This window comes from Culex pipiens, chromosome 3 (genome assembly GCF_016801865.2).
Source record: "Culex pipiens pallens isolate TS chromosome 3, TS_CPP_V2, whole genome shotgun sequence".
Taxonomy (NCBI): Eukaryota; Metazoa; Arthropoda; class Insecta; order Diptera; family Culicidae; genus Culex; species Culex pipiens.
Window position 1 is genome coordinate 125,116,336 of NC_068939.1, and position 24,616 is coordinate 125,140,951.

General features: G+C 38.9%; 2 pseudogenes; one reads left to right on the top strand and one right to left on the bottom strand.

Annotated features, from left to right (window-relative positions):
• Positions 1-9,132: 9,132 nt before the first annotated feature.
• LOC128093415 (general odorant-binding protein 19d-like) lies at positions 9,133-9,623 on the top strand (annotated as a pseudogene).
• A 64-nt stretch (positions 9,624-9,687) lies between these two features.
• LOC120431898 (atypical kinase COQ8B, mitochondrial-like) lies at positions 9,688-11,293 on the bottom strand (annotated as a pseudogene).
• Positions 11,294-24,616: the final 13,323 nt, after the last annotated feature.

Genomic DNA, 24,616 nt, shown 5'->3' on the forward strand with positions numbered 1-24,616 from the left:
CATTTGCTACAAATTTGAAAACTGATTTTAAAGTATGAAACTAGAAAGGTGCTGAAAAATAAAGAGATTTATTGTAGTTCAAACAATCTTTACTACACAGAAAAAAAAAATCATGGTAATATTACATCTGGGAAGGGGTACATCTTTTATGTTAGAAAAAAGGTGTAATTTTACCTCTGGAAATGTGTAATTTTACCACTTTTCTGTTGTAATGTCACTTTTTCATTCTAAATTGAGGTAAAATAACATCATAAAAGAGCTAATATTCAACCTTCCAAAATTAAAGCTTCCAAATTTACATTATTTTTTTCTGTGTAGTTTTTTTTTATTCGGCGATGCTATAGCTATCAGATATAACAATTTGAAAAGAATAAAAAAAGGTAAAATAATTTGTTGGCGCAGATCGAGCGGTGAAACGAATGCTTGAGCAGACTATTCATCAACACTAAAGATACTACAAAAATAACCCTCAGCAGACAACTGCGAGCAATATGTGGTTAGTTCTAAAAGTTGCAAAATTATGATTTTTACAGCACCAGTTGAAATGTTTTTGCAATTCCGAAAAGAATTTTTGAAGAGAATTTTTCAGTAAAACATTTTTTCCCCTCTTTAAGTTGGTGTCCATGTGTTTGGTCATCTTCAAAACTAAAACAATGTCGACACGGCAGAACAAACATTTTTAGTGAACAAATAGTTCAAAAGGTGTTTTCCGGAATTGCAAAACTTGATTTTGTCAATACTGATCGTATCTACACAACTTAGTAGAGCCTCGTTAAGACTAGGGCTGGAAAAATCATGATTTTGCATCTTGTTACATTAACTACTATTTATTAGGATCTGCTTTAAAACTTGAAATGGAACTAGGGACGTGCTGAGCAACACAGTAAAAAGGCTCGTAAAAGTTTGGATGATTGAATATTACCTGTTTTATCATGCAATTTTACCTCAATTTAGACTGAAAAACTGACATTACACCAGAAAACTGTTAAATTACGAGCAATTCCAGCTCAAATCAGGAATTTTTCTGATACTTTTTTCTTGACCCTCTCCGATTTAAATGAAACTTTGAAGACATGTTATCCTAGGCCTATATAAGCCATTTTTGTGCATATGGAGCAAATAGTACTCGAGAATAACATTTGAGAAGGGCGTAAGGTATTTAAATATTTTTGTATTCTGTTATTTAAAAATTACTGTATCTCGAAGCCGTTGCGTCGTATCAAAAAGTGGTCAAAGACAAACTTGTAGGAAATTTGACGGGCTTTCTGAAACAAATACACTGAAACAAAAATACACGCCACATCTATGAGATTTTTTGATTTTTAAGTCTAAAACTTAAATTTGAAGGTGATGTCACGAATTTTTTTCGTTCAAAATTTTTGAGAAAATAGCCTAAAATGTTACTAAAAGACTGACGAAAAATGCAGGATGGTATGTCTCTCCTAAAAAAATACAAAAATCATTTACTAAAACTGTTTTTTTTAAAGTGGTCTAAACGTCAAAATTTTTAAAAACCGATAGTGGGAATCGATTCTCCAGACAATTTTACATACAAGTCTCGGTATTGTCCATTGTCCTATGTCCAATCCTTGGGAAGATACAGCGGTTTTAAAAATATAAATGTTGAAAAAATGGGATTTTTGGTGGTTTTTGACAATTTCTATATGACTGACTTGGTTTTTTAGTCTCGTAAATATTTTTAACGGAAAGCTCGTCCAATTTCCCATAAGTTTGACAGCATTTCAATTATATGTAAGGGCTTACAGAAATAAGCTTAATTACATCGCTTATAACTGAAAATAGAATATTTTTTTCAGTGTGGTAGAAACCAGGATAGTAAATTTGATTACGTAAATATAAAAACGATATAAATCAAAAAGCTGTCAAAGGCAAACTTATGAGAAATTGGACGAGCTTTCCGGTAAAAATATTTACGAGACTGAAAAACCAAGTCTGTCATATAGAAAATGCCAAAAACCACCAAAAATCCCGTTTTTTCAACATTTTTATTTTTAAAACCGCTGTATCTTCCCAAGGATTGGACATAGGACAATGGTCAATATGGAGACATTTATGTAAAATTATCTGGGGAATTCGTGACATCACCTTCAAATTTAACTTTTAAACTTAAAAATTGAAAAATGAAATTAACAGTGGCGTATATTTTTGTTTCAGTGTATTTTTATCAGAAAACCCGTCCAATTTCCTACAAGTTTGTCTTTGACCACTTTTTGATACGACGCAACGGCTTCGAGATCAGTAATTTTTAAATTGCAAAATACAAAAATATTTAAATACCTTACGCACTTCTCAAATGTTATTCTCGAGTACTATTGGCTCCATATACACAAAAATGGCTTATATAGGCCTAGGATAACATGTCTACAAAGTTTCATTGAAATCGGAGAGGGTCGGGTACAAAAGTACCAGAAAAATCCTGATTTGAGCTGGAATTGCTCTTACACATTTCTAAAATTTCTAACATTAAAGATGTACCACTTCCCAGATGTAATATTACCATGATTATTTTTACTGTGTAGCGCACACAATTCCCAAATTAATGCTGATTAAAAAATCTTTTTTTTTTCATGATGCTCAAAATAATTCACTGGAATTTGTTCCATGCATATTTACCAAGGTTGCTGTTCTTTTGAAAAGTTCATACAATGTAAGAAAAAGTGTATTTTTGGATTGTGTAAAATTGGAAGAATTAATATGATCTTTTTTTATGGTGTAATTTTACTTCAATTTAGACTGAAAAAGTGGCAATTTAAACATTCTTACTGGTAAAATGTCAGACATTCCAGCCTCGATTATCCGGAGGCTTCGGAAAAATTTAACATCGGTTAATCGAATCACGATTTTTGTTTTCGCTGTCTTTTTTTTGATGGTCGAAATGTGAAAAATGTAATTTTGGAAGGTTGAATATTATCTTATTTAATTTTATAATTTTACCTCAATTTATTCTGAAAAAGTGGCATTGCATCAGGAAAGTGGTAAAAGTAAACATTTCCAGACACACTTTTTTTCTGACATAAAAGATGTACCCCTTCCCAGATGTAATATTAATATGATTTTTGTACTGTGTATTGAAAAAATGCTTTTTCCAATATAAAAGACAACCGATATCCAAATTTGACTGAATTGTTGTCGTCTTACTCGAATTTTATGTTACAAGTAAGAAAATAAAAAAAAATGAAAAAAATTGTTTTGGTCATGATTTGATTATCCGCAGTCCTATACACCTTCGGATAATCAAGACTTTTGTTATGTATCTAAAATCTGGAAATGATAAAACTTCAAAATTTCTGCAATTTTGACTGGCAATATATGCGCCATATGAATCGTCAATATAATTAATATATTCATTTAGTTTTCTTTTTAAGCTTTGTTGCACATAAAAAATATATTACACCTGGGGATGAGTGTAAATTTAACTTTTTTTGTGTAATGAAATATTTTCAGTATGAAACGAAGTAATATTACATCGTTAAAGAGGAACCTTCTATTTTTTTGAAACGTGAAAAATTTCGATCATTTTCTCTGAAATTTTGAGGTTATAATAAAGGCATCTTGATTGCACTTGTTTTACGTAGAGCAATTCCTTTTGAAACCGGATTGCTTTAGTGTTTTCAGAAACTAGGTTTATAACGGTTTACAAGTTTAGATTTACGGTTATTTAAAATTATTTGTGGTGATTTTTGAATAACTTTTAAATATCATGGGGCAAATGCAAAATTGATTTGTAGTTTCCTCGAAAAATCAGAGAGCATTGTAAAATAGGACTAATAATCAAAATTTTCATTAAAAAACTTGTACAATTGTTATTAACTATTCAGAATACATTGCACAACGTTTATTTCTCGGGTTAGTTTTCAAAAGGTTCTAAGTGTGCTTCAAAATGTTACAAATATTTGAAAACCTTTTTTTTGTGAAATAAACTTTTTTATTTCAGTGTGTGTGTTTTCTGAATAGTCCTCAAACAACAAATTTTCTGAAAAAACTAAATTGATCATGAATTCCCTTCTCAAGGTACAGATTTTCCAATATTCATAAACCATTCTTGCAAGGAGAGCTGCCAAAATTGTATGGACGAGCTTCACAAAGTTTTAGCAAAGTCAGAAAAATATAATTTTATGGAGTTTTCCGAATTTGGGGAAAGTTGTTCGTAGAATAAGTTATTATTATTTAGCTTGGATGAGTGCAATTTTATTGATTTTGTTGTGGATTTTGATAAAGCTTTCAAAATTTAAATTTTATCGACTATCGACTAAGGGTTCACCAAATCAACACAAAACAGGAAACACATTTTTTACTCCCAGAGGGCTTACTGTCCCAGTGAAAAAATATGCTTCCCTTTTTCAGAATGTACTCGGCACAATACGAAGCAAAAAAAAAAAACAAGTTAACGTCCCTGTAGAATTTCAGCAGGTTTTGGAGGAAATATCCCCTGATTTCAAAGCCCCGTATTGATTGTGGTCCCAGCGTACCTGTGCAAAAAATAAAAAGTTTTTTTTGCTGGCTCCAAAATTTCCCCACGTGCATGGCTTCCCAACCGTTTATTTTCTGATATTTCGCGCTAACAATAATGTTTTTCTATCTGTTCTGCACTGCCAGGGCAGGTCTGTTTCCCGTCCTTTTTTGCTAGCTTTAGGCACTGCATTTTCGGTACCAGGAGAATAACTTTTCACTTCACATGTTTTAATTGAAACCATTCGAGGTGCGCTCCAGGGACAAAATACGTCAGGCCGGGCTTAAACGATTACCCGTTTTGTTGGCATATTTATTGGGAACAAGCTGGAAGGGAAAAAGTTGATATTTTCACTATCATTGTTGAAACTAAACAAAGAGATTTGTTACAGTTTATGAGTTGAGTTATTTTAAGCACATTGTTTCAATTTCAAGTTGTTCCTTCCCTTAAGTAAAATTAAAGCATTTCAAATCTCAGCACCATCAACAGAGAAAGTCCTCAATCTACCTGGAAAACTTTGAATTTCCAGTAACTCCACGTTCTGCTACTTTCTAAGCTGCAAACTTTTCATAGTCTTCTAGCCTGCAACCCTTTCGTCTATTACCGGGCAGTTAGTTAGAGCACAGAGAGTCATCATTGTCCCAAGTTTGCACCACCCCAGAAACCAAACCAAACCGAAACTATACCGAGACCTAGCTTTTCCCACTCCGAGTTCTGGGTGTTCCACATATACGACAAACTGTTTCGGGTTGGTCGGCACATGATTATCCCCGGAAACGGCTTCAACTCAATTTAGCACGCCATCGGTGCCCCGACTTCGAGAACTTTGAATTTCAGGACTGTCCGTACTGGCCGGTGCTCCGGACGTAGGGTGGACGGATCGATTGTCGAACACTCATTGAAACTTTTCGCTCTAAAAATCTAAAATCTGAAATTACGTTTTTAATTCAATATTGTTTTTTTAGCTTTGATGTTTTTGAAGATAATATAAAAAAAATGTAATTGTGACATTTAATCTTTTTATTATGAACAGTTTTTATATTTTTGAGAAAGTTCAAAATAGTAATGGAAGAATTATCAACGAAAAAAAATTATAAATGTATTTTCCTGTGTTGTTAATCATTATCACCATGTTAAGAATCGTATAAAAATTTGATGGATCGCACATAACTCTCTTAATTTCTCGCAAAATTTTGAACTTTTTGCATGAATTCAAAGCTTTAATTAAACATTCAATTATGTTTGGCTGATAAGGGTACATAATTTGATGAATTCGTCGAGTCATGCCAAGCGTTTTAACAAAATATTTAAAGCCGTCATTTTCAAAATGTTAAGGGTAACTTGAACCCCCTTTCAACATTTTGAAGAAATCTTAAGCAAAATGTTTCTTATCCATGCAAACTATTGATTTTCTATCAGTTACAGCAATTTCACATAAAGCCTGAACGTTTATGTTTAAAATATAACAAGTTTAGTATGTGAAATATTAAAAAATTAATATATTCTTTTTTAGATCAAAATGTTTATCAAAGCTGGTAAGTTGAGTTTTCAACATATTTGAAGAATGGTTCAAACTGCAGTAAGTCATCTACAACTATACTAAAGGATACCCTGTACAAAATACCATACAAACGAATTAAGCTTAAGGCTGGTTCAAGTTTCCCTAATTGCATTTTTTTAAACAATTGGTTGTAAAAAAATATGACGATAAATTTAACGACAAATGCGTGAGGGTTTTGTAGTTGATAGGTTTATCAAACAATTCACACATAACAATTTTTTTTTTGAATAAATTTTAAGTGTTTTTATAGAGGAAATAAACCCTTTCTAATCAAACACCTATCTTCGTCATATGAAGGGTTTGATGCTCGATTTAAGCTCCAAAAATACTATTTAGGCTATAAACTTACCAGCAACAGCATCGCCTCTAGTAAGCAAGCAAATCTAAGCCATTTACTGGCCAAAAAGATAAAATTTAATGCACTTTTGATCAACATTTCTATTTTGGGAGACCATTTCTCACCATTTTGTTGGCACACACATCCACACGCAAGATGAATGTCGCCATCAATATCATTTCATTTGCGCTAACGATTTCAAAGCGCTTAAGATATAAAATTGCTTCCAACTACCGACAACATGTTCATATAAACATTAGTTAGTGACTCACTTGAAAAATAACCCCGAAACATATAAATAATTAGCAAGCGCCGTCAAAAAAACCAACACGCCAAGTCATTTGACGTTTGAATTTTGACGACCCATTCCAATCGAAGGCTGAAGAAAACCGAGTGAAAAGCGAAGGCAAATACAGAACAAAGAGTGGCCACCAACACCACTAGCAGCGCCTGTTGGAGTGAGCCAGTGATGCCAGGAGATTTTTTCTTTAAGAGCGAGTTTTTCACCAATGTGTAACAGGTCGTATCGAGGTGCTCCGATTTGCAAAAGCTATGAGAAAAAGTCAAGCCGATCCTGGATGTCTATGCCCCATTTTGAAGTGCTTCAAAAGACCTTTCAAATGCATCTACGAGAGTTGGAATTGATGAAGTTTTACGGTAATGCGAGCAATTTTAAGATTTTTTAGGTTTTTGGACCTAAACTTCGAAGCCCTATTTACCCCACTTCCCTTTGTCGTAGAGGGCTCATATTTGGCATGAGTTCATCTCATGTATAGACAAACAAACGCTGAAAGTTTCATCCAAATCGGAGCACCTCGATACGACCTCTAGAACAAACCGAGCATAATTTACAAATACTGCCTCTTAAATGCTACTTTTCGTGAGTGTTCGCTTAAAATTTCATCAATTTTGGCAGCACTTAGCAGAGTGCTGGAAAATGGGCGTGGCCCAATGCACTGGACTGGTTAGAATGCATTTGGGAAATATTTTATTAAAGAGGTCATACAGCCGCACCACCAATAGCTATCGAAATAGATATCAAAATTATTCCTCAGGACAAAGTTTCTCAAAAATCGAAGAGGGGTCGGGCAACTTTTTTTCGACATCGTTTCGATTTACGTTTCCAAGCGTTCAAAATTATCATCTTAGGAATTGCCTCAATCGAGGATCTGAATGAATAGAACCCCTTACCCTAACCGGCCAAGGTGAATCTGCCTGGCCCGGATTCGTCTGGCGGAAAATTAAGCTCAGGAAATCCTTTTTTCTGCACTGCGTCCCCGAACTGAGAACTAAGCCGAAGCCCAAAGTGAATCACTCCGAGAACCGAGCTGTGTGCGTTTGTGTGTTTGTACTTACTTACCAGTGGACCGAAACAAGGCTGATGCTGCAGCACCATTAAATGAATGGTTCAAAGAGAACGAGAGAAACAATAGGACAGCAAACAACAACTATAGGTTAGGGGTGGGTGGGTGTTTGAGGGCACTTTGCGACAATATTTCAAGCAAAACATTGTAAAAGGTTCAAAGTCCATTTTCATAACATTGAGAAAAATCAAGATGAAGTTTGGAAAAAGTTTTCCAAATCCTAATTTAAGAGGATTAAGATAATTGGAAATATTATTCACTTAAATGGTGGAAAACTATTACGACTACATTGTCTTGTACTTAGAATTATCGAAAAATATATTGTATTCGAGAAAATTGATGAAAAAGCAACATATGCCCTGACAAAATATTTTGCACCATGCGGAGCGAGTTGGCCCTTTGCGTTTTAGGCTCTTTGAAAACAGTAGAAGTTTCATTTTCCATTTTGGCCCCTGGCCTAACACGAAGCCAGTTTGTTTTTGTTTATGCTTTGTTTCTTCGGCCCGCGGTCAAAAGACCAAACCAAAACAAATTTCATTCTCATGTTTGGCCTTTTGCATTAAATTTAATGTTTCAGCGTTTTTATCATTATTTGAGTATTTTGAAAGATTTTAGCGTTAAAAACTTTCTGAGGTGAGGTGATCATGGATACAATAGGATACAAGACCGTCTGAACAACCGTAGGTAAGACTAGTTATATTGAAATGTTGCTGAATGCACATTCATGGAAAATTAAGTTGCAGAATTTATTTCCATCTCGGTGCTGACTGAAACGACATCCGTTTCGAAAAAACGGTTCAGTTGGATAAGGCTGGACGTACCATTCACCAAACTGTTCGACACTGGCGAAGAATAAAAGTCCCCGGTGAAAAGCGACGGAGAAAACGTTATATGTGAGTCTGGGAGCGAAAAGAGCTGTTAGGAATCAACGCCGATGTTTTTTTGGAAGTTGCCGACCGATTTTGCTGCTACGGTTCAGAAAACGCCCGACTTTTCCGGCTGCAGTCGATTTTATCCGAGAAGCCTCACGGCAGCCGTTTCATCTACACGAGCAACAAATGAAACTGGATATAGCATGGTAGGGAAGAGACCGGTAAAGGTGGAATCCATAGCGAGGATATTTGAGGGAGTGGCCATAAGTTACAAGGAACCGTACCCGGACGAAATAGTGCAGCAGGTCGCACACGTGATCTACATCGGTCCGTAAGAGAAGCAGCTCAAGGCGATGCAGGAGTCTCGCTGATTTCGATTGAACACTTGGGATTTTGTTAGATTTAGGTGGCCAGGTAGTTACAAGGATACAAAATGAAATAAATTGTGATATTATGAAACATATTCCACATTTTTTGAGTTTATTTTCTAGTGCACTCGTGTCCGATTCCGTCCGAAAAAAGATAAGATGAATCGTTGGCAATTAGCGGTCGCTCTGGTGTTTTTCCTTGCAGCTTCCGCTTTTGCGCGGGTAACAACGTTGGGTTTGAACTGTGAGGCTAGGGCGTGTACAACAGTTGTGTTAATTCTAGACGGACGACGAGGTGCTCGAAATACGACGAAATTTGGCGCAAAGTTGTAAGGAGCGGGAAGGTGCCTCCGATGGGGACGTTTAGGGTTTGATAACGGCGGTTGAGCCCGTAACGAGGGTCCAGAAGTGTTTGCAGTCGTGTGTTCAGCAGCAGCATGGCATGGGATGGGAGGCGATTCCTGAAGGAAGGCTATCTGGCACTTATGCGGGTGGTCGTTGGAACGGATCAGCTGAGACAGCGCATTTTCGAGGAAGCTGCAGATGAATGCATCGGGGTTGAGAACGAGGATCGCTGCCAGTTGGCGATCGATATCATGGCCTGCGTGAAACAGGCACTGTAGAAGAGAGGGTTACGGTCGAAGGAATAAGCGCGAAATAAATCTTAAGCTGACCTTGCAAAACTACAACACTTTTATTTCTCTCTAATAAATACTATTTAGTCGAATTTGTAGTTGCTCGCAACCTCTTGGAAAAGGGGCCGGCAGTCAATCTTGGCGTAATAAATAAATAAATAATGCTAAACATTTCGCCCAGAATCAGCACCGCGTCCACGTGGGCATTCTCCATGGCCTTGGTTTCGTACCCGGTCAGGAAGCCCATCTTGCGCGACAGCTCCAAAATGCGCTGGCGTCGTTTCGGGTGGCGGCTTCAATGACCTACGAAAATTAATAAAAATTAATCGTAAAATTAACTAAAAATAGAGTTACTCGTACCCTCATGTAGTCGTCCATGAACGGCTTTTGGTAGAAGCGCGTCGCGCCAAAATCGATCAGCATGATCTGCCGCGTGCTTGCGTCGTACAGAAAGTTGGACCAGTTGGGGTCGGTTTACATGCACCGGAACGTGAACAGCTCGTTCAGCACCAGCTTCATCACCGAGCGGGCGATGTGGTCGCGGTGGTCCTGGCTGGGGGCGGAGATTTGAAGTGTTAAATGACTATGAAATACGACGCAAAAAAAAACTCACCTCAAATTAAAGCACTTATCCATGGCCCCCCCCGGCACCAGTTCCGTCGTCAGCACGTACTGCGACGTCAGCTCGCGGATCACCTTGGCCACCCTAAACTCGGGCAGGTGCTGAATCATCTCCGCAAAACGTTCCGTGTACTCCGCCTCCCGGGTGTAATCAACCTTCCAGTTGAGCTCTCGCTTGGCCACCACCACCACGTTGTCGATGAACAAGCCCGCGGGGAACACGTCCCACACTTTTAGCATCGACACCAGATTGTCTATGTCACTGCTGATGCTTTTTGCCACGCCCGGGTATTGAATCTTAATGGCTACCTCGGTCCCATCGTGCAGCACTCCGCGGTGCACCTGGCCAATGGAGGCCGCCGCGATGGGAGTCATGTCGAAGATGGCCAGTTTCTTGCGCCAATCGGGCCCGAATTCCTGCACGAGCCGTTTCTCGACCTGCCAATCTGGCATGTAGTCGGCCGCTTGGCGGTTGGTTGGTCGGTTCTGGAGTCCTACCGTTATTCCAATTCTTTGAGGGTAATTTGTGATATGTCCAAGCTTGCTAAAATGAGAAACCAACAATAAGTTTATATTCAAGGTAACGAATTTAATTCACAGTACCAATATCAGAAGCTTTCTCCTTCGAAATCGCTCTTGTTGTTGTAAGGGAAACACAGCCTTCCCAAACTCGAACGCCGGCCCCGGTGACCCAACCTTGGGCAGTGATATCGCCGACAGCTGTTTCAACCCCTCGGCCACCACGGCCGTCCGCTCCAGCGTTTCCTTCAACAGCCCACCGGCCCTCTCCAGCTCCTTGTTGGGTTCGCCAGCAGTGCCTTGACCGTGTCCTTGCCCTGGCGCAGCTGTTTTTCGAGCAGTTCACGGATGCTCGAGTTGGCCAGCAGATGCCGGGCATGGTCGCCCTGAGTTTTGGCCACTGCCTCGGCCACGATCTTCACCGCACGCAGCAAGGCAATTCTGCAGATAGCTATCCTTGATCTCATCACATGACGAATTACAGTTACAAACAGCGCTGACTTGTACCTCCCACCGTTCCATCCTACAAAAACAGATTCAGATGGTCATCAGCGCTTGACACAATTGCCGGGTTGTTCTGAACGTCGTCGGGGGCTGATCTCCGGCGTAGTAATTGAGGGGTATGTTCTCCGGTTACACGTCGTTGCTGCCGAAGCCGAAGGTGGGAGATGCCCGTTGGCGACGCGCAATCTGCGTGCAGCCGCAGGTTTTCCTCCGTGAGTGAGTTCAGCAAGGACAGCCAGGGTTGTGGTGCTGGCGGGTTGAGGGATCAAACAGATGGTTTCAAAGATAAATATTAATGTACTGCAATCTATATTTTCAAAATTGTCCACTCACCCTATTCCAGCTTCTCCAAAATAGACCAAAAAAAATTCTGGCAAGTGTTCCTGATCTGGTCACACTTGGTCTGGTTCGTCATGTTATTCTCGCCAGCACTGACTGAACTTCTGAGCAAGCTGCGCGAACCGAACTGTTCAGCGGTCCAGTGCTCACCTGGTCCAGGTTAATGAGGTCGTCCTTTTCGACGCAGCCGTAAGCGCTAAATTTGTTCCGTGGCCTCGCTGTTTTGTTCCGCCCGGCCGCTGGTTACTTTACTAGTATTTCAAACAAAGGGCCATACTTTGTTCCGGTCTTTGTTTTGAAATACATTGTTATTGTTCCTGAAACTAACACATCTTCGAAATCAAAACAACCCAGTTTCCACATTGGTCCTTGAAAGCAAAGGGTCTATGAAAAATCTTCAAAACAATTCAAAAGTCATGAGTTTGGGCCTTTGTAAAAATCTTTTTTTTTCACACAAAAATAATCTTTTTTGAACTTTTTTCAATATGTAGCGATACTTTTAGGTTCTAAGCATCGTTTGCAGCTAAAATGATGTTTGTTTACATTTTTGACTTAGGTCCTTTTACAATATTTTGCTTGAATTTGCCCAAATACAGCCATGTTAGGCAGGGCACGCAGGAGAGCATCATGACCAAACAAAAACGAGAAAAAGGGCTCGGCTCGGCACAACGGAACCGGATGAGGGTGTGGTGTGTGTGTGTGCGTTAACTACACGTCGAACAGAGCAGAAACTATGCTGAACAGTGTAGCATAACTACAACACATCCCATTTAATAGACACAGATTTCCAGACAAACGCCTTTTTGTGCCGGTAGGTAACCGTAGTAAGATGTAGTAGTGTTTTACTTGAGTTAGTAATAAGCCCCAGCGAATTTTCATAATTTTGCGGAACGCGTGAAATCTGAGAAATTGTGTACTTCCGTAAAAACATGTGAAATTTAATACTGTTCTGTATCTAATACACTTTAATCGGATGTGAGACAATAGGTCGAAACACATAAGGTCGAAAAGACGAATGGTCGAATGTCAAAAAGTTGAAAGATTGCATAAACCACGTGTCCCTATAATTTGGAATTCAGCCCTGGTTCATAAACTAAAGCCACTCCATTCTACTGCGCAACTTGTCCCTGGACCGTTGTTGTTGCTATTTAACCTTACCTACAGCCTCCCGAAAGAGTGTCCTGTCGTCGTCGTCCCTGTTTGTGGCCGCCTTCAAAGGCGGGGGGGACAACGCTCATACGGCCGGAATCGTCCCAGTCCGGCCAAGTGGCACTTCCTGTGTGTGTGTGCCGGAGTGAACTAAATTGAAACTTTTCAAGTGTGTGCAGATGGTGCACACAAGTGCGGTTATAAATTTTTGATGACTTCTGGTTCCGGTCTTCGGCATGTGTGAGCTTTGGCCTTTTGGCCCTTGGTTTTTGCCATTGATCCTCCCCCCTCCAAAATGTTTTCATTGTGTCTTTTGCTGCAGTTCTTTTCAGCGTCTGGGGATGATTCCCAAAGAGATTGTGCTTGTTTGCTGACCGGCCTGCAGATCCTAGCTTATTCGGTTGTATTAGATTGAGCCCGGAGGTTGCACCAGATTGCATGTGTGTGTGTACTCTTGTACGTGTGACCGAACAAAAATTGGAGCACCTTCGTATGTCTTTCCGGGGTGGTGTTTAACAAAGCTTTGCTCGTAATCTGATAATTAGATGGCTTGATTGCATTTGGTTAAACTGTTTTTTTGAATCGTAGTGAGTTGATTTACTTTCTAAGGTTTGAAAGTCTCAGTTTTTTCTACCTATAATAATTCGCCAATGTGAATGATGATTCCTTCCCAACCGTTTAGAATTGTCTTTACCACTATCGATTTCATCCAGGTCAATTAGATTTAAGTATTTACTGCATCTGGAAACTATGATACACTCCAACCCCGATTGTTTGACACCAACTGTTGTCAAACGAACGGGGTCACTTTTTAGTTTGACACCCCTTTAGTGTGCGTGAGCGCCGTGTAAAAAGTGACAGTTCGTCACTTTTAAGTTTGACTTTGACCAACCAACGGGGTACAAATTAAAAAAGTGTCAAACGAAAATGTTACCAACCACCGGGGGTTGAGTGTACATGGTTTCAGCTAGACCACTGAAATAAAAATACACGCTGTTTCAATAAAAAAAATTGATTTAATGGTTCAAAAGTCTTTTTCTCTTTGTGAAATCAGTCTAAAATTGTGCCAAAAGGTTCGTCGAAATGCAGGATGATATATTTCTACATAAGAAAAATATAAAAATCATGGTATTAATCCGTATTGTTGAAAAGTGATTGCTGGAATCGAACCTCCAGAAAATTTTACAAACAAGTTTCCATATTGATCCATATGTCAATGCAAACATAAAAACCTTACTTAATCCACCTTTAGGTGGTTGGTGCCTTCCTCTTGTTTATAAAGATTCCAACCCCCCTAAAGTGTCCAGATGTTTATGGATCTCCCCTAACGTTCGCAGCTCCTAAGAGGTCCTAATAAAAATAACAGACTACCTACAGACTTTTTGTCAAGATTATACAGACACGGCCTTTGGGAAAATGGCATCCCTCTACACGGCTTTTTCGTGGCGATCAGACCCGACCAGTTGAGGTTATGTGAATTTAGACCATTTTTTAAACTGCTTGTAATTTAAGATAGGTAAGTCAGATCTTGAAAATTCTTACTCCACCTAAAAGGTCTTCTCATATGCTTTCTAAAAATATATAACATGTGAGGGTTTCATGAAAAACACCCTTTTTACCATAATTTTAATTTAATATGAAACAGTTTTTTTAACATAAGTTTTTAAATACATGATAAAACTGAATGAATTTGATGCAGTGGGGGGTCATTGTGGTAATTGATATTATTGCGCGTCAGTATCGTGCAAGCAGTGGTGATGGGAAGGTGGATTTTTGTGGTGTTCTCTTTGTGCTATGTTCGTGTTCATGTTCGAGTCATGCATGCAGTGGGGGGTCATCATGTATTTGTATTAAAATCTAGCATGGCTTTTTGTGGTGATGGTATGGTTTTGGTGGTGGTGGTGGTGGTGGTGGTGTTAAAAAAAACAAACGTTCAATTTACTAACATTGAGTCCAAAACCTCCCTACAAACATCTATACCACTAGGTGACGTAGAGATCTCTGCGCATTCTAGATAGATGTTTACTAACATACCTTCCAATCCCCGAGGTTAGCAAGGTACCGGCCAGGAGCCCCTTATCTTACTGGATAGTATTACACGCTCATCTAAAGAGGAAAACATGGTTTCTCCCGTGTTGGAATATTGTAACCGGATGAGAGTCTAGTGCTATCATACGTTTAATTACAGTTAAACAGCAAGATAAGCGTTGTGCAGCCATCCGGAATTGTGCGACCTTTATTGCTAATGCTAATGCTAATGCTAAACATGATAAAACTGAATGAATTTAAATAGCAACTTAGGGGACGCTAAGACGGATCGATTAAAACCGTTCCGGCCAAAATCGGTTGAGCCTGTGACGAGATATTCCAGTGACATTGATTCGGTACACATGTCTACATACAGCCAAACACACAGACATTTGCTCAGCTGGTGATTCTGAGTCGATATGTACAAATGAAGGTAGGTCTAGGAGGTCTATTTAAAAAGTTCATTTTTCGAGTGATTTTATAGCCTTTCCTCAGTAATGTGAGGAAGGCAAAATGCTGAAAAACAGAGGTTTTGGCATTTTTTGAAATGATTTATTGCCATTTCTGAAATACTTTATTTTTTAGTCTAGAAAATATTTTTACCTGAAAACTCGTTCAATTTCTCATAATTTTGCGTTTGCAATTAAAATTAATTTAAATGTATTTCAGTGTAGTTATCTGGATGGTAGGAATCTGGATAGAAAATAAGTTTACATCAATATTTTCGAGACTGAAAAATCAAGTATCACATAATGGCGTCATCCATAAACTATGTCACGTTCTAGAGGGGGAAAGGGGGTCTGAGCAAGTGTGACATTGCAGTTTAGGAAAAGCGTGACAAAGGGGGGGAGGGGGGGGGGGGGGTAAATTTTGGCTGATTTTTGCGTGACGTACTTTATGGATGAAGCCTAACGAAAACCAATAACCAACCAACACAAACCACAAAGACAGCAAAAAATGGTTTTTCAACATTTTGCTTTCCTCAACTTACTAGGGAAAAGCTATGAAATCATTTGAAAAATGAACTTCTTAAGAGCGAGTTTTTCACCAATGTGTAACAGGTCGTATCGAGGTGCTCCGATTTGGATGAATCTTTCAGCGTTTGTTTGTCAATACATGAGATGAACTCATGCTAAATATGAGCCCTCTACGTTAAAGTGAAGCCGCTGATCATTTTCGAAGAAGATTGATCATCACTATAACATATTCTGTATTAAATTCAATTTAACGAATTTCAGCACCAAAAGGAATCAGCATGTACCGGTTGTTGCCTTCTTGAAGCAACTGAAAGAATTTTTGATCTAAATCAATTGTGCTTCAAAATTCATATAATTTAATGGCACAGTCATTGACGTCCTAGCTGGCAATCATTGATTAACCCTTACAGTCCGAACGTCTGATGCGAGATACCGAAAAAACCTTTAAAATGCTGTATCTTTGGCCTGTTTCGACCAAATAATCCCGTTTACCCCTCAAAAGAACCGGACAAATCTCTATTTTCAGAATCTATAAAGACATCCGGAATTGGTCACTTGGCCACGGAGATATTCCGGAACCTACTGGGGTAGGTTTTTGTCTGGGTATTCAACCCAATCTACAAGTGATGGCTATAATCATACATTCTTTATAAAAACAATCCAAATTTGCTCCAAGACCTATTCGGGACATATTTCGCATATTCCTTTGGTCCCGGACCACTGGATTTGAATTGGCCACCCTTCCGGAACCGACCACAGAGGAACTGATGGCGAACTCTAAATCAAGTCTAATACGGCTACCGACATGTCAAACAACACTGATTTTGACTCAGCAGTTCAGAATTGACATCCAAAGTATGATTTGGGTCGATTTGGCCATTTTGGAATCGACCGGGAACATCCGTAACATGGTTCCGGTGGACCGTTTTTGGAAACATCTCAAGTATGCCTTCCGACATGTCAAACAACACTGATTTTGACTCAGCAGTTCAGAATTGACATCCAAAGTATGATTTGGGTCCATTTGGCCATTTTGGAATCGACCGGGAACATCCGTAACATGGTTCCGGTGGACCGTTTTTGGAAACATCTCAAGTATGCCTTCCGACATGTCAAACAACACTGATTTTGACTCAGCAGTTCAGAATTGACATCCAAAGTATGATTTGGGTCGATTTGGCCATTTTGGAATCGACCGGGAACATCCGTAACATGGTTCCGGTGGACCGTTTTTGGAAACATCTCAAGTATGCCTTCCGACATGTCAAACAACACTGATTTTGACTCAGCAGTTCAGAATTGACATCCAAAGCATGATTTGGGTCCATTTGGCCATTTTGGAATCGACCGGGAACATCCGTAACATGGTTCCGGTGGACCGTTTTTGGAAACATCCCAACATGGTTCATTTCTGAAAGAAACGGAATCAACTGGGGTACATGTAACGTCTGATTTCTTTGAAAAAGTGTCAGCACGAACAAAAACTGCGAATAAGAAAAAAAAGAGCACAGTTTTTCCTCTATGAATGGTATCAAAAGAGTATGTACGAATCATCCCACCGAATTTATTGTTTGGCGCATTCGTAAAACTTTCATTGAAAACTTGCTCAGAGTGTATTGAACATGTAGTTGTAAAACCGTAGTCAATAGTTCAACCGTGTTTACGTGTATTAGTGTAATTCAAATCAATGCTTGGTTTTTAGCGCCAAAATGAGAAGTGTCAATCTGAATTTAGAGTTTTATTGAAGGCGACATCCGGCTAGTGGATATGGATTACGGCAGCGATTCAGACGGGGAGATTCCAGACTACGACATCGACGACGAAATTGACGAACCATTTCCGTGGGATTTAGAATCCGATCAAGAAGACAACAATGAAGAAGAAGAAGAAGAAGAAGCAGAACGGATTTACCTCAACAAGGCGCAAGATATGGAGTGGACATCGAAGTTCCACGAGACAGGCTGGGACAAGAACCGCCAAAAGTTCTCGGAATCTGAGGGCAGCTTCAATGTCGATCCCATGAAGATTCGCACTCCCAAGGACGCATTCGTTGAGTTTGTGGACGCAGAAATGCTTGAATCTATCACAAAATACACGAATGCTGAGGCTGTTGCGGCTGGTGACTCCAAGTTCAAACCCGTATCCAGCGATGAGTTCTTGGCCTGGATGTCCTGCTCTGTGGCGGCAGGTTTGATGGGAGCCAACCACACGGGTGCACGAGCGTTATGGACAACCGACACTGTGTATGGATCAGGATTTTTCCGGTCGGTGATGAGTTTGGAGCGCTATCAGGCAATATGCAAATATGTACGATTTGACGACTCGGTCGCCCGGAGGACTCCGCGACAATATGGCGATCAGGCAAAGCCCACATACACGAAATCCGCAGACCGTCTTGCGCCGATCCGGCCGATTCTGGAACTTTTCCGAAAGAACTTTCGGGACAAATATTCACCCGGTGAAAATGTTGCAGTGGATGAACGAATTGTTAGTTTTAGAGGAAGAGTAGAGTTTCGCGTCTACAGTAAGGGAAATCCTGATCCGTACGGCATAAAAGTGTTCGGATTATCCGATGCGGACAGTGCGTATTTTTCGACATTTGATGTTTACACCGGTAAGTAATTTATTCCATCGGTTACGTCCTACTTGTGTTCTACTCATGATTTTTGTCCTATTTAGGCAAGGTTGGAAATACCGCCGAAGTTGGCCAAGGTAAACGCGTAGTGCTGCAGCTGACGGAGCCTTATATCGGTTCAGGTCGTCGCGTGGTGTTTGATAATTTCTTCACATCGATCCCACTGTGCGAGGAGCTGGTGGAGAGGAATTTACCCTGTATTGGTACGCTCCGCAAAAATAAGCGGGAAATACCGGTGGTCGTCCAGGATGCATTGAAGGACACGGCTCGTGAGGTTGGATCTCGACTCCATGTGTACCATAGTGAACTTATGATGACGTCATACATATCTAAAAAGAACAAGCACGTGATCATGCTGTCGACGGACCCCACAGTGATTCCATCCGAGTCGATAGCGGAAGTTGGAACCGGAGCAGAAAAGGTACAATCGCCACATGTGTTATAATCGTATTCTCATGAGATAATGTTTACAGCCAGCAGTTGTAGAAATGTACAACAAGTACAAAGGAGGCGTGGATTTGACGGACCAGGTGACGAAGAAGTTCAGCTGCCAGCGTGCTACTCGGCGATGGTCAAAAGCTCTTTTTGAGAATTTGGTTGACATTGCGATACACAACGCTCATGTCATGTTCACGTGGGCAAATCCGATGGCGAAAATCACGAAGAGGGAGTTCATCGAATGGCTGGCTAAACAGATGGCGATTGCGCACGTCGAAACTCGCAGAAAAACCGTCGTTGGTCTACACACGGATGTTGTCAACCTGATGGATAACTTTTTGCTGAATTTCTCGCAAAAATATGGTCCAACTACGCGTCCAACTGCTTCTTGCAATGTGTGCAGTGTGCGCACAAATTTGCTTGTGTGCGCCAGGTGCAAATCTGCCGTATTCTGTACGACTCATTATTTGGAGAAAAAGTTCTACCGATGTGCTGATTGTTGCGATGTAACAGAAGGAGAGGTAAAACTCAAAAGTGGCATTCAGCGTTGTAATCGTTGTCAGCGACACCTTGACAAAAAAACTCCGGTTTATTGTCATAATTGTGGTGACTACATGTGTGCCCTGCACAAGAAAACTGTTGTGCACCTGAAGCTTTGTGGAACCTGCTCCACGGAAGCTTCTCCAAAACCAAAGAGCGGATGAACGGTAATAAAAAACTAAAAAAATTAAACCATATGAATGTTATAACAAATGTTGAGAAGTAATTCCAAAATGGCCAAATGGACCCAAATCATACTTTGGATGTCAATTCTGAACTGCTGAGTCAAAATCAGTGTTGTTTGACATGTCGGAAGGCATACTTGGGATGTTTCCAAAAACGGTCCACCGGAACCATGTTACGGATGTTCCCGGTCGATTCCAAAATGGCCAAATGGACCCAAATCATACTTTGGATGTCAATTCTGAACTGCTGAGTCAAAATCAGTGTTGTTTGACATGTCGGAAGGCATACTTGGGATGTTTCCAAAAACGGTCCACCGGAACCATGTTACGGATGTTCCCGGTCGATTCCAAAATGGCCAAATGGACCCAAATCATACTTTGGATGTCAATTCTGAACTGCTGAGTCAAAATCAGTGTTGTTTGACATGTCGGAAGGCATACTTGAGATGTTTCCAAAAACGGTCCACCGGAACCATGTTACGGATGTTCCCGGTCGATTCCAAAATGGCCAAATGGACCCAAATCATACTTTGGATGTCAATTCTGAACTGCTGAGTCAAAATCAGTGTTGTTTGACATGTCGGAAGGCATACTTGAGATGTTTCCAAAAACGGTCCACCGGAACCATGTTACGGATGTTCCCGGTCGATTCCAAAATGGCCAAATCGACCCAAATCATACTTTGGATGTCAATTCTGAACTGCTGAGTCAAAATCAGTGTTGTTTGACATGTCGGTAGCCGTATTAGACTTGATTTAGAGTTCGCCATCAGTTCCTCTGTGGTCGGTTCCGGAAGGGTGGCCAATTCAAATCCAGTGGTCCGGGACCAAAGGAATATGCGAAATATGTCCCGAATAGGTCTTGGAGCAAATTTGGATTGTTTTTATAAAGAATGTATGATTATAACCATCACTTGTAGATTGGGTTGAATACCCAGACAAAAACCTACCCCAGTAGGTTCCGGAATATCTCCGTGGCCAAGTGACCAATTCCGGATGTCTTTATAGATTCTGAAAATAGAGATTTGTCCGGTTCTTTTGAGGGGTAAACGGGATTATTTGGTCGAAACAGGCCAAAGATACAGCATTTTAAAGGTTTTTTCGGTATCTCGCATCAGACGTTCGGACTGTAAGGGTTAATGACGATTTCCATAACTTTACATGATATGGGATAATCGTTACCAAAAGGAATCAGCATGTGTAGGGCACTGTTCTAAACAACTTATTGAAGGAATTTTGTCAAAATATTGAAAGCGACGCAAAATTTATATCTTTGAACGAAAAATCATGACAATGATGGAAGTCTTCACGTTAAGGAGAAGTGGTGTAAAATGGGCTTCGAAGTTTGAGGTCCAAAAACCTAAAACATCTTAAAATTGCTCGCATTTCCCTAAAACTTTATCAATTCATTGTTACATAGAAAGGTTTTTATCATTACATGTTACATAGAAAGGTAATCAAAAGACCTTTCCAATGAGCCCAAAACATTGTAGATCTGACAACCTTATGACAAGTTATTAGCACATATATATATATATATATATATATATATATATATAAATATATATATATATATATATATATATATATATATATATATATATATATATACAGCAATTCCATTTGAAAAGAGCCTAAACCAAAAAAAAAGTTCTCCGATCGGGCTCAAAATTTTTCTGGGGGTTCCTTGGCCAAAATAATTAGACCCGTATTTTTTTGTTTGGCCATTAGGGTGGCCTACATCGTGCTAGGGTGGTTCAAAAAATGGCAATTTTCGTCATTTTTCGCAAAAACCACTTTTTTCTAAAAATCATATCTCCGCGCCATTTCATCCGATTTTAGCTGTCTTAGACGCAAAAGAAAGGTGATGAGTTTGGCTATTTGGGAAAAATAGTAAAAAGTTCCAAAAATCTAGCTTAACTATTGAAAAAGTCGTATGAAAACTTAAAATGGCGTTTTGACCGTGTCTGGACCAAAGAGCCTATGTCTGAAAATATTTTTATCGGATTCCTCGGAAAATTTCACATAACATATCAAAAAATTGGCGATGTCGAACCGTACGTTTTGGAGATACGATTTTTTGAAAATAAAAACTGCGTTTTTCGACGCGCCACGCGCAAAAACGGGAAAATGACGAAATCGGCAAAAAATCAACTTTTTTCACTAAAACTGCGATAACTTTAAAATTTCAGCGATGACCTATACATGTCTGGGTACCAAAATTTTCGTAATTGAGAGACGCAACTTTTGGTACCATAACATCTATAGGTCATCGCTGAAATTTTAAAGTTATCGCAGTTTTAGTGGAAAAAGTTGATTTTTTGCCGATTTCGTCATTTTCCCGTTTTTGCGCGTGGCGCGTCGAAAAACGCAGTTTTTATTTTCAAAAAATCGTATCTCCAAAACGTACGGTTCGACATCGCCAATTTTTTGATATGTTATGTGAAATTTTCCGAGGAATCCGATAAAAATATTTTCAGACATAGGCTCTTTGGTCCAGACACGGTCAAAACGCCATTTTAAGTTTTCATACGACTTTTTCAATAGTTAAGCTAGATTTTTGGAACTTTTTACTATTTTTCCCAAATAGCCAAACTCATCACCTTTCTTTTGCGTCTAAGACAGCTAAAATCGGATGAAATGGCGCGGAGATATGATTTTTAGAAAAAAGTGGTTTTTGCGAAAAATGACGAAAATTGCCATTTTTTGAACCACCCTAGCACGATGTAGGCCACCCTAATGGCCAAACAAAAAAATACGGGTCTAATTATTTTGGCCAAGGAACCCCCAGAAAAATTTTGAGCCCGATCGGAGAACTTTTTTTTTGGTTTAGGCTCTTTTCAAATGGAATTGCTGTATATATATATATATATATATATATATATATATATATATATATATATATATAATATATATATATATATATATATATATATATATATATAGATATATATATATATATATATATAAATATATATATAAATAAACCGCTGTAATTAAGTATCCCTTCTGTGTTTCTTATTTATTTTTCATTTGATTTAAGCAAACCTGGATCTCCGGTACAAAATACTAGGCTAATTTGGGGGATGCAACGAATGTTTTTTTTTGTTTTTTCATGATTCTTTTAACTAGCTATTTTGATTTATCAAAATTTTAAAGAATTTGACTTTATATGTCTGAGTTGATGGCATAATTGAATTTGACAAATGATTCAATGTTTAAACATTCATTCACTTTTGCGACGAACGTTTAACTCCCATTTAATCTGATTTAAATCAGTCATGACCATTGATTTTCATTATATTCAGCCGCATCCGTGGCAACAGTTGCATAATTGCCATCATAAATATTTCAATTGAAAACGTTGCTGTGTGTAATATAATACAAAGCGCCACCCCAGTGACATATTTACCACCACCTGGATGATGACGGGGTTTTGCACAAATTACTATTTATTGGCGAACTTTTCGGGGCCGAAATCAAATGCGATTAAATCGAGGGTACAAATACGACCACCGCATTATGGCACACGGCGTAAATAAATTGAATCATGCGTGCGGTGCATCTGACACGTGGTGGCCAATTCCGAGGTGCTAATTAGGTTATACAAATACATTCAGAGATACACACACACACACACACACACTTACATGCGACCAATCGAGCGGCACTAATAAATTCATTATCAGATCACGCAGCTCAACATATGTTTTGACCAGTCTCTTTGGAGGGGGTGCTTTCAAAAGGGCTTAGTAATACTAGTGAATGAATATGTAAATTAATTTATTCTGAAATATTTTGAAAATTGTATTTAAAAAAAAAATCTTTGAATGGTTGTAAAACATACCGAAATATCATAGACTTGGATCTGATTTTAAATTTAACAATTAAATAAGTTATATCTGAGGTCAACCTAAAATACACAACACGTAAAGACCCCAACAATTGGTAAGGGACAAGCCGAACCCCGATAATGATGCGGTCAGGTTGAAAGTGCACGTGTTCAACTAGTGCGGTTGTGGACGGGGGTTTGCATACATTTAGGAGGAGGTGTTCGATCGAGAGTGCCAGATAAACAAAGCGGCATTGATTAATTGAATTCGTGTTTGGCTAATTTTGCACTGGTAACTGAGTCGGAAAAGGGTCAAATTAATTTGCCATAACTTATGTCAACAATCGTTTAAACCACTTATCGTGGATGCCCGATGGTGAATTTAATTTGAATATCATTGAGTTTTTAAATGCGGTTTTCATTAAACATGTACATTGTAATAAATCTGGAGTTTTTTTTAAAGTCCAATAAACCAAATTTTCAGTTTTTTGCTTTTTGGGTGTTTTTTTAATACCCCTGACTCAAGACGGTTTCAAAAACACCCAAAAAGCAATAACTGGAAATTTGGTTTATTGGACCTTTTCCAAAAAAAACTCCAGAAAAGTAGGAAGTCAAAGCTTGATATTCTTGCTTTATTGAAGCAATAAAATAATACAAAAGTGACAAATTTCCTCCATTAGTTATATGACCACTACAACTATAAATAATGATGCAATTTATCTTACTAACTTTTGAGGTGTGTGGTCGCTGCTGAGTTAATTTGATTAACGTTATTTTCTTCTCATGTTCAGGTTGCATTTGAATGAAGATATCCAATGGAATTGCTTATTTCTGTATTGTTGACATTTATAGTGATGCTTAAAACATAAATATCATGAGCGAATATAAATATTCTTTGCAATTTTCTGCGATTTAGATCAAATATTGTTGATACATTCCCATTTTCAAGACAAGCAATTTTACATTACTTAGTACGCTGATCAAATCAAAGGAAAATAACAAAATAAACACGTAAAATACCCTTTTCTGGCATCGATGCCATAATTTGGCAACCTTGAAGCCTTGAAGAATAGTCCCCAGGAATAATTAAAGCCAATTTTACCAATTATTGGAATTAGGAAAAATAATCATCATAGTTCCATGTTTTGATATTGCAAATTGGGTGCATATTTTGGTGATGCATAATAAATTTCATTGATCCATTCTTCAATGTCTTTTAAGACGCGGAGGATTTCGTGTGAG